Source organism: Myotis lucifugus, unplaced genomic scaffold, assembly GCF_000147115.1.
Source record: "Myotis lucifugus unplaced genomic scaffold, Myoluc2.0 scaffold_1, whole genome shotgun sequence".
Lineage (NCBI taxonomy): Eukaryota > Metazoa > Chordata > Mammalia > Chiroptera > Vespertilionidae > Myotis > Myotis lucifugus.
The window spans coordinates 31,927,519-31,936,749 of NW_005871049.1; positions in this window are offsets into that span (position 1 = coordinate 31,927,519).

Sequence of the window (9,231 nt, forward strand, 5' to 3'; positions counted from 1 at the left end):
TCCTTAAATTCAACAAAACAAACAAACAAAAATAAGAAGTAGCCTTTTATTTTTCCAATCTTTGCCCGAGGATATTTTTTCCATTAATTTTTAGAGAGAGTGGAAGGAAGGGGGAGAGACAGAAACATTGATGTGAGAGAGACACACCCTGCACACACCTGACTGGGGCTGGAGATGGAGCCTGCAACCGAGGTATGTGCCCTTGACCAAAATCGAACCCAAGACCGTTTAGTCGGAGGCTGACACTGTAACCACTGAGCAAAACTGGCTAGGGAGCCCTTTTGTATTTTCTGTTTCCAACTGGCAAGCATGAAGAGATGATGTGTGTAGTTGCTTTTGCTGCCTGGAGACCATGAGGGAACCTACTGGTACTTGAAGGACAAAGGAGAAAATGTCATTATTGAAGACTGGAGAAAACTCTACTACTCAATTATGCTAATTATTTTATCAATTTGGGAAATCGACCACCTCTAGAGTTCTTATTATGTGAGCAAAAGAAATCCTAATGTTTTTAGCTCATTTTGAGTTTTGTGTTGTTTTGTTTTCTTTGTTTGTTTTTTCTCTACTGGCAGCCAAAAGCATCCTAACTAAGCCATTTCATTTCTAGTTCTTTATAATTCCCACCTTGTCATTGGTTTGGGAACTTTTGAATAAGTAAGTAAGAACTTTTTAGTAATTAATAAACCAAGATATCAAATATGTTGAGTCTCTATTTCCAACAGAAGATAAATTATTGATTATATTTTAAGTGCTAGAACATTCAGTGTTATTGCATTTTATTTTCAGTATACAAAATGCCTTTGCATATTCTCATATCATAGCAGGTTCTTAAAGTCCTGCTGTGTCAGGGGGTCCAAGGGCAAGAAAACATTGAATAATTCCAAATGCACTGAAAGAAAACATTTCTGTCAAAGTACATGACTATATACACAGAAATGTCAATTGTAGGAGCTGACAAGAACTTTAAAAAATTACATATTAATAATGAGAATTGTTCTGAATGTTCTGTTTTCTTTATGTTCTTCCTATTTCTGCTAATGACACTATAATTCTCTTAGTCATCCAGGCTTCAAATCTCCATTTTATTTTTGGTTCCTCCTACTCTCCTGCTCCAGAAACTGTCTGTTGCCAAGCCCCTGATGATATCATCTTGGAAATCTCTCTCACATCCCTTCCATGTGCTCTACCTTCACTGCCTCTAACCTAGTTCAGACCATCACCAAAGCATTCTGACTGCTCTGCTCAGAGCCTCCACTTCTTCTCCATTCATCTTTCTAAAGCACAGAGCTGTCCTGCTCACTCTCTCCTTAGTGAGTCCACATTGCCCTAGGACAGTGGTTGGCAAACTGCGGCTCGAGAGCCACATGCAGCTCTTTGGCCCCTTGAGCGTGGCTCTTCCTAAGCCTTAGGAGTACCCTAATTAAGTTAATAACAATGTACCTACCTATATAGTTTAAGTTTAAAAAATTTGGCTCTCAAAATAAATTTCAATCGTTGTACTATTGATATTTGGCTCTGTTGACTAATGAGTTTACCGACCACTGCCCTAGGATAAAGCTGAGCTGTACACACTGGCATTTAAGGTCCCCAGAGCTGGCTCCAACCAACCTCCTCACCTGCTCACTGCCACTGCCTCACGTTCTACATGGTAGTCTAGGAGAAGTCCTTTATTACTCCTTATTGCCTTGAGCTCTCATCTCACATTGAGTCTCATCTTCATCTGTTTAAATACAACTTTTCACAGATTATCTGAAATTATCTTTTTCTTCACAAAGTTCTTCTTATTTCTCCAAGTCAAAAAGTATACTATTTCTTTCCTGAGTTTTACTAGGACTTCATCTATCAGTGAAGGCATTTATTACTTTTAAACCATCTATTATAGTTATTTACATATATTTTGTACTTTCTAAAGAGGTGAAGTTCTTGAGGACAGGAACCAGGTCTTGTTCGTTTTGTGTTCTTGGAGCCTAATATTTCCTTGACTGTTAGAAACACCCAGTAAATGAAGCTGAATTACTAACGAGTGATAGGCTTTCTACTGAATCTTTTTTGTGTGTGTCCAAACTTTATCATCATCTAATTAATTAAAACATAAATGAACAAAAATGGAATTGTAATTGATCATATGAGGACTTTCTTAAGGGATGATGAATTCTGAATCACATTAACTGCAAGATACATTAGTTTTGTATTTCAGAGATAGTCTTAATCTGAAAGACTGAATACAGCAGGTCCTCAAATAATGTTGTTTCATTCAATGTTGTTTTATTATAACACTAGAGGCCTGGTGCATGAAGATTCATGCACTGGAGTGGGGGGGTCCCTCACCCTAGCCTGCCCCCTCTCACAGTCCGGGAGCCCTCAGGGGCAGGAGGCGACCCAGAGATCAGAGGAAGGTGACGCCCCCATCACACCTCTGCTGCTGCCACTGCCGGCAGTGCAAACCTCGGTCGGCCCTGGTTACCTGAGCCTTGGATGGTCCTGGGCAGCTGGGCAGCCGCCATCTGAGGCTTGCCTGCACCTCGGGCCGGCCCTATGTGGCTGGGCAGCTGACATCTGAGGCTTGCCTGTGCCTCGGGCCAGCCCTATGTGGCTGGGTAGCCAACATCCGAGGCTTGCCTGCTCCTCGGGCTGGCCCTACGTGGCTGGGCAGCCGACATCCGAGGCTTGCCTGTGCCTCGGGCTGGCCCTACGTGGCTGGGCAGCCGAAATCCGAGGCTTGCCTGTGCCTCGGGCTGGCCCTACGTGGCTGGGCAGCCGACATCCGAGGCTTGCCTGTGCCTCGGGCCGGCCCTGGGCAGCTAGGGGGCTGAGGGCGGGTCTGGCCGTACCACGAGCCTGCCACCCCCCTGGTGGGGCTGAAAGGACTGGGGGACTCCGGCAAGACTGAGGGGACTAGGTGCCGCCACCTTGTGGCTATGGGTGCCGCCATCTTTGTGATGGCGTGATGGTCAATTTGCATATTTCCTCTTTATTAGATACGCTTGAGGGATGTCCTAGGAACTTAATTTATATGAATTAGCATATTGTGAAACTGGTTTTGTTATTCATCATTTTGCTTAAAGTCACACAGTCTATTGATGATCTTAAGTGAGGACTTATTATAATATATATACTTCAGGATTATTCTCCAAATTTATAAGTACTTTTTGGTCTTTCATTTGAAGATTATTATTTGAATCTTCAAAAAAATGATTGTTTATAGGGTGGTGAAGGGCTGGGATGGGGATGGGCTGGAGGGGGTTAATGGGGATAAAAGGGGATATGTAATACTTTCAACAATAAAAATTTATAAGTATAAAAAGAATGATTGTTTTACTTTACAGAAAAACATTGCTTTTCAATGAGTCAAGAGATTGTATGCCTCAATATCAAGATGAAGGACACAAATACCTATTTCTTCCCTGGGCAGATGTCTCTACTTATCAAGGTTAGTGCAGTGTGGTTCACTGGAAAGTATCATGATGAGATGTACAGTTACCTAGTTCTAGTTACCAACTAACACAAGGGAGACCCTGTTGAACCTCAGGAATCTCTAATCAGCTAGTTTGCAGAAAAACAATACAACACATGCCCTTGCATGGGGGAATTCTGAAAAATATCAAGGATTACTCTCCACATTTTCTTGCCCTTCATCCCCCCCCACCCCTGCTATTTAGCTTAAATGTAGTACATAGTGTAAAATAGAAGTAGATCCAGAGGTTATTAAATTAGGAAAACTGTAAAGACACCCTATTCATTTCCATGGACTTATTATTTATTGGGTAAGAAGATTATGTAACTATATCACAGTAGAATTTGTTGTAACTCAGTTAGTATAAAAACAGATTACAAAGTTAGCATTTGATAATTGGTAAAATTAAATTCCCGAGTGTTTAGCAATAACAATTAAGATTTTATTGCAAAATATTCTCATAAGAGAAAGAACAACTGCTCCCACTTTCGATCCATGTCTGGATCTAACAGTTTTTTTTTTTATCTCATGGTGATAAAGAGGTCAAGTGGAGCTCAGAGAAACACAGCCAATAGAAAGAAGTGATTTACAAAAAGGTTGAAAAGGATTTCTACCATGTAGTTAAATGCTACCTAGTCCAGCCTCTCATGATGCTACAAATGCTAGAAGAAAGGATTTACAGTGAGGTTGGGTAAGGCTGATGTTACATAAAAAAGCAGCAGCTGAGCCACATGCCTGATACCAGATTAGTGGACAGCTCTGGGATCCAAGACCCTTCTCAGATTCCTGTAGCAGTAGTTATTGCACTAGGCCATTCAGGGGAGTGTGACAAAGTGGCTACAAAGAGACTCTAATAGAAATGTTTGATGCCCTGGCCACAGTGTGACTCAGTTGGTTGAGCATCTTCCCATGTACCAAAAGGTTGCTGGTTCAATTCCTGGTTCAGGCACATGCCTGGGATTTGGTTTCAATCCCCTAGTAGGGGGCATGCAGGAAGTAGCATTGATGTTTCTCTCTCTCTTCCTCTCCCTTCCTCTTGCTCTATAAAAAAATAAAAAATATATATGTAAAAAAAACAAAAAACAGAACTCTAAAAACAAGCAAACAAAAAAAAAAGTTTGAAATCTGGCTATGAATTCTACACTTACCACGGTCTCTAGTATGTAATTTAAACTATAGGATGGGAGGTTAATGAACCAAGAAAAAGAACTGGCTGCTTTGGTTGAATGCGTTTCTGTTCACACAGAGTGTCATGGAGGACATAAAGGGATAGGTAGATTTTCATGTTTGCAGATATCAATCCCAGAGTTGTAGGATCACATGTGTTTATATGGTGATATGGTTCTGCCATCATAAGACTCATCCTCTTGACTTTCCAGTTACTGTTTCTGAGAATCATCAGAATGGCTTACAACCCTGTTATCATTCTTCCTGTTCCTTGTGTGGTTTTGGTTGCCCTTGGAGAGATGGGTTGTGTGTATGTGTGAGTGTGTGCACGTGCACATATGAACACATATGCAGGTATGGTGGGGGAAGTAGGACACATGGGTCATAAGCAGTTTATTACATGGGAGAGCAGTTCAGGGCCTATAGCTTGAGGCCTCTAAGACCAGTTTGCTCAGTGTCCTTGAGAATAAGTGTGAACAATGATGATAAAGTTCTGATGGTGATGATAATATCAGTGTGCAGCTCAGTGAGGGTAGGCTGAAGAAGGGGAGGATGAGAATGAGTCTGTGAGGTCCAGGGATCAGAACTGTGAGGAGGAGTCAGGGTAGTGGAGATAAATTAGGCCTGATAAGTTGTAAAGTTTGGAAAGAGAGGTGGACTTAAGGGAGTATACAGGCATATCTTTCAAAGGCCCTCAAAAAGTATGAGGAAAAAGCTAACCCACAGCATTAAAACCAATGTTAACCTTAGTGGCCAGAAAGGACAAGATATAATTATAGCAGAAATACTAGAACCAGTAAAAGCCAATATCTCCTGGGGTGTATTCAGTAGTTGTCTGTGTAAATTTGAGCACCAGCCTACTTGTGAAGCATCTGGCTAACTTCAAGAGAGGAGAAAAACAAAGGTGTTCATGACCCACTGGGGACTGAGGCCAAAGCTGGATAACCTGTCCAGCTAGCCCCACAACAAGACCAAGATGGAGGAGCATAAAAAACAAGGTGAAACTGGATTCCTTTGTGGAGGTGGGCGAGGAAATGGTGACTCCTTGAGAAAATGAGGTCTCAGCTAGCTGCAGAAGTTCATCTCCCCATGAAGGACGTGAACGGTAGGTAGCCCTTCACAAACATAGGGACTGGCTGTGTGAAGAAAAATGCATGTGGGCAACACCAGAATGCACAGGGTCAGGATGTTGGAGTCAATAGATATTTAAGTTGGTATATCCTGTTAGTTATAGCCAATCCCTTCTCAAACTTGAAATAATTCCCTCACTTAATGAGGCGCATTTTTCCTGTTCCTACTATGAGATCCATGTGCATTGCCTCCCTGTGTTTGCTGGGAAAGCAAATCAGGGAAGATAAACACCTTATTATTTAGGAAAGGAGATTTTAAACTCATCAGCTGTTTGTATTTTAATTTTCCATCGGAGGCAGTCTGCTTTGGTAAAGGTTGAAGGAGAAGTTAGCACAGGCTCCAGGAACCGGATTTTCCATTCCTGTTTTTCACTAGAATTTTGTTTTGTTTCTCTTGAAGTAAAAAAACATAGCACAAAGCCAGGGCAATCTGGACAGTTAATGTATTAACCTATAACGAGGGTGCATTGGCTTTCCCTGCCAATATCTGTGCTGCAGAAAGGATGCTCTGTCTTCCAGCAACTGTTAAGTGTCTGCAGAGAACATGACACATAATGACATAGAAGTAATTTCATTGTCACAATTCCTTTCTCTTGAATTCACTGCAGATTTCTAATTGTAGAAAATTGTCTCACTGTGACACAACTAGAGTGGAAAAAGACTTTTAAACAGCTCTGTCAAACATTTGGCTAAAGTGCAAAAGAAAAAAAAAAAGGGAAGAAATTTATATTTTAGTAGAGGCCCGGTGCACAGATTTGTGCACTGGTGGGGTCCCTCAGCCTGGCCTGCACCCTCTCGCAATCCAGGACCCTTGGGAGATGTCAGACTGCCAGTTTGGGCCCGATCCCTACAGGCCAGGGATTGGGGATTGGGCCAAAACCAGCAGTCCAACATCACCTGAGGGATGTAGTAGCATGTGAAGCTGCAGTTGGCCGGGGAGGAGCCCGAGCCTGGGCTGGGTGCCACGCTGCTCCCACTCATCCTGGCCTTGCTGCACCTACCACCACCACTGGTTGGTAGCGCTGCTGCGGAGGTGGGAGAGGCTCACACTGCCGTAGCTGTGCTTGCCAGCTGTGAGTCCTGCATCTGGCGCCCTTTGGTCAGCTGAGCAGCGCACCCACTGTGGGAGCACACTGACCACCGGGGGGCAGCTCCTGCGTTGAGTGTCTGCCCCCTGGTGGTCAGTGTGCATCATAGCGACCGGTCAACTGGTCGGTCGTTTGGTTGCTTAGGCTTTTATATATATATGTATGTGTGTGTGTATATGTGTGTGTGTGTGTGTGTGTGTGTGTGTGTGTGTGTATATATCTTCTACACTAATAAAAGAGAAACATGCAAATTAACCATCACTCCGCTACATCCACCAGCCAATCAGGAGTGAGTAGACAAATTAACCCAACTAGGATGGTGGCAGCCACATAGCTGGAGTGAGCAGGAGGCTTGGGTTGCCCCTGGCGATGGAGGAAGCCAAGCTTCCCGCCTGCCCTGGCCTGCCCTGGGCTCCGCTCAAGGCTACAAAGTTTCAATTATAGAAGATAAATAAATCCCAGATACCTGCTTCCAGCCCGCCCTGGCCTCCGCTCAAGGAGGTGCTGAAAAAAAAAGAAAAAGAAAAAAAGGCGAAGCCTGGAGCTTGGGTCACCAGGGGGTGTGGCCAGCCTGAAAACGGCCATCAGCCCCTCACCAGGCTGGCCAGGCACCCCAGCAGGAACCCCCACCCTGAAGGGGCTGTGGCCAGCCTGCAAACCACCATCAGCCTTTCACCCAGGCTGGCCAGGCACCCCAGCGGGGACCTCCACCTTGAAGGGGGTGGCCAGCCTGAAAACAGCCCTCAGCCCCTCACCCAGGCTGGCCAGGCACCACAGTGGGACCCCCACCCTGATCCGGGACACCCTTCAGGGCAAACCAGCCGGCCCCCACCTCTGCACCAGGCCTCTATCTATACTAATAAAAGGGTAATGTGCTAATTAGACTGGGAGACCTTCCAGACATTCTTCTGGACAAAGCCAGGGTGGTAGGGCCAAGGTAGAGGCGGTTAGAGGCCAAGAGGGGAGGGCAGTTGTGGGTGATCAGGCCAGGATGGGATGGCAGTTGTGAATGATCAGCCTGATGGGGGGTGGGGACGTTGGGGGTAAGCAGACCAGCAGGGGTCCAGTTGGCAGCAAGCAGGCCATCAGTGGGGGTCAGTTGGAGGTGATCAGAACAGCAGGGGGGGGTAATTTGGAGTGAGCAGCCCAGCAGGGGGGCAGTTGGGGCCAAGCAGGCCAGTGGGAGGGAAGGTGGGGTGAGCAGGCCAGCAGGGGGGGCAGTTGGGGGCAAGCACACTGGCACAGGGGGCAGTTGGGGGTGATCAGGATGGTGGGGGGGCATTTGGGGGTGAGCAGTCCGGCAGGCAGAGTGGTTAGGGGCAATCAGGCAGGCAGGCAGGTGAGTGGTTAGGAGCCAGCAGTCCCGGATTGTGAGAGGGATGTCCGACTGCCGGTTTAGACCTGATCCCTGTAAACCGGCAGTAGGACATCCTTCGAGGGGTCCCAGATTGGAGAGGGTGCAGGCCGGGCTGAGGGACACCCCCCACCCCCGTTGTGCACGAATTTCATGCACCAGGCCACTAGTGTGTGTGTGTGTGTGTGTGTGTGTGTGTGTGTGTGTGTGTGTGTATTCTTGAAAAAAGAAATCCAGCCAGAAAAATCATCCTGGGAGTGGAAGGCACTATGCAAGTATGCAAGTATGGTTTTAGGTTCAAAGAGACTCTTCAAAATGTACTTTCACCCTTCACTGGGCCCTATGAATGAAGACATTAATCCAATTCCAATAAATCCTAATTAGCTAGACTCTAGAGGACATATTTGTTTACATTCGGTTAATATTTATGAAAGTCATTACTCTTTCAGGTTCTATGGGAAGCACTGTGGTGATACAGATGTGATTCTTCTCTATATAGAGTTCACAGTTTAGGAACTGAAGATTCTATTATGGTATTGGGAAAATTCCTTAACTTTTTTGTTCTTTAGAACATGGGATCATTTATTAGGCTAAACTGCCTATAAGAGAGGCAGGAACAGGGGTGTGTATTGTTAAGGAGGGGAAAGAAAAAAAACAACCCATTTAGGGGTTTACTCTGATAAAAAAAATTGACAGGAAATGTTACATTCTACTGTTGATAAAGGGCTTAACAATTTTGTAAGACAAATATAATATGGACACAGACAACAGTGTGGTGATTGCTGGGTGGGGAGGGGTTGGAGAAAGGTAGAGGAGGATATAGGGGGATAAATGGTAATGTATGGAGTATCACATGATCTCACTCATATGCGGAATCTAATGAACAAAATAAACTAATAAACAAAATAGATCCAGAGACATAGAAGCATGGAACAGACTGACGAATCTCAGAGGGAAGGCGGGTTGGGTGGGTGGGAAGAGATCAGCCAATGAACTTGTATGCATATATGCATAACCCAAGGACACAGACAATGGGTG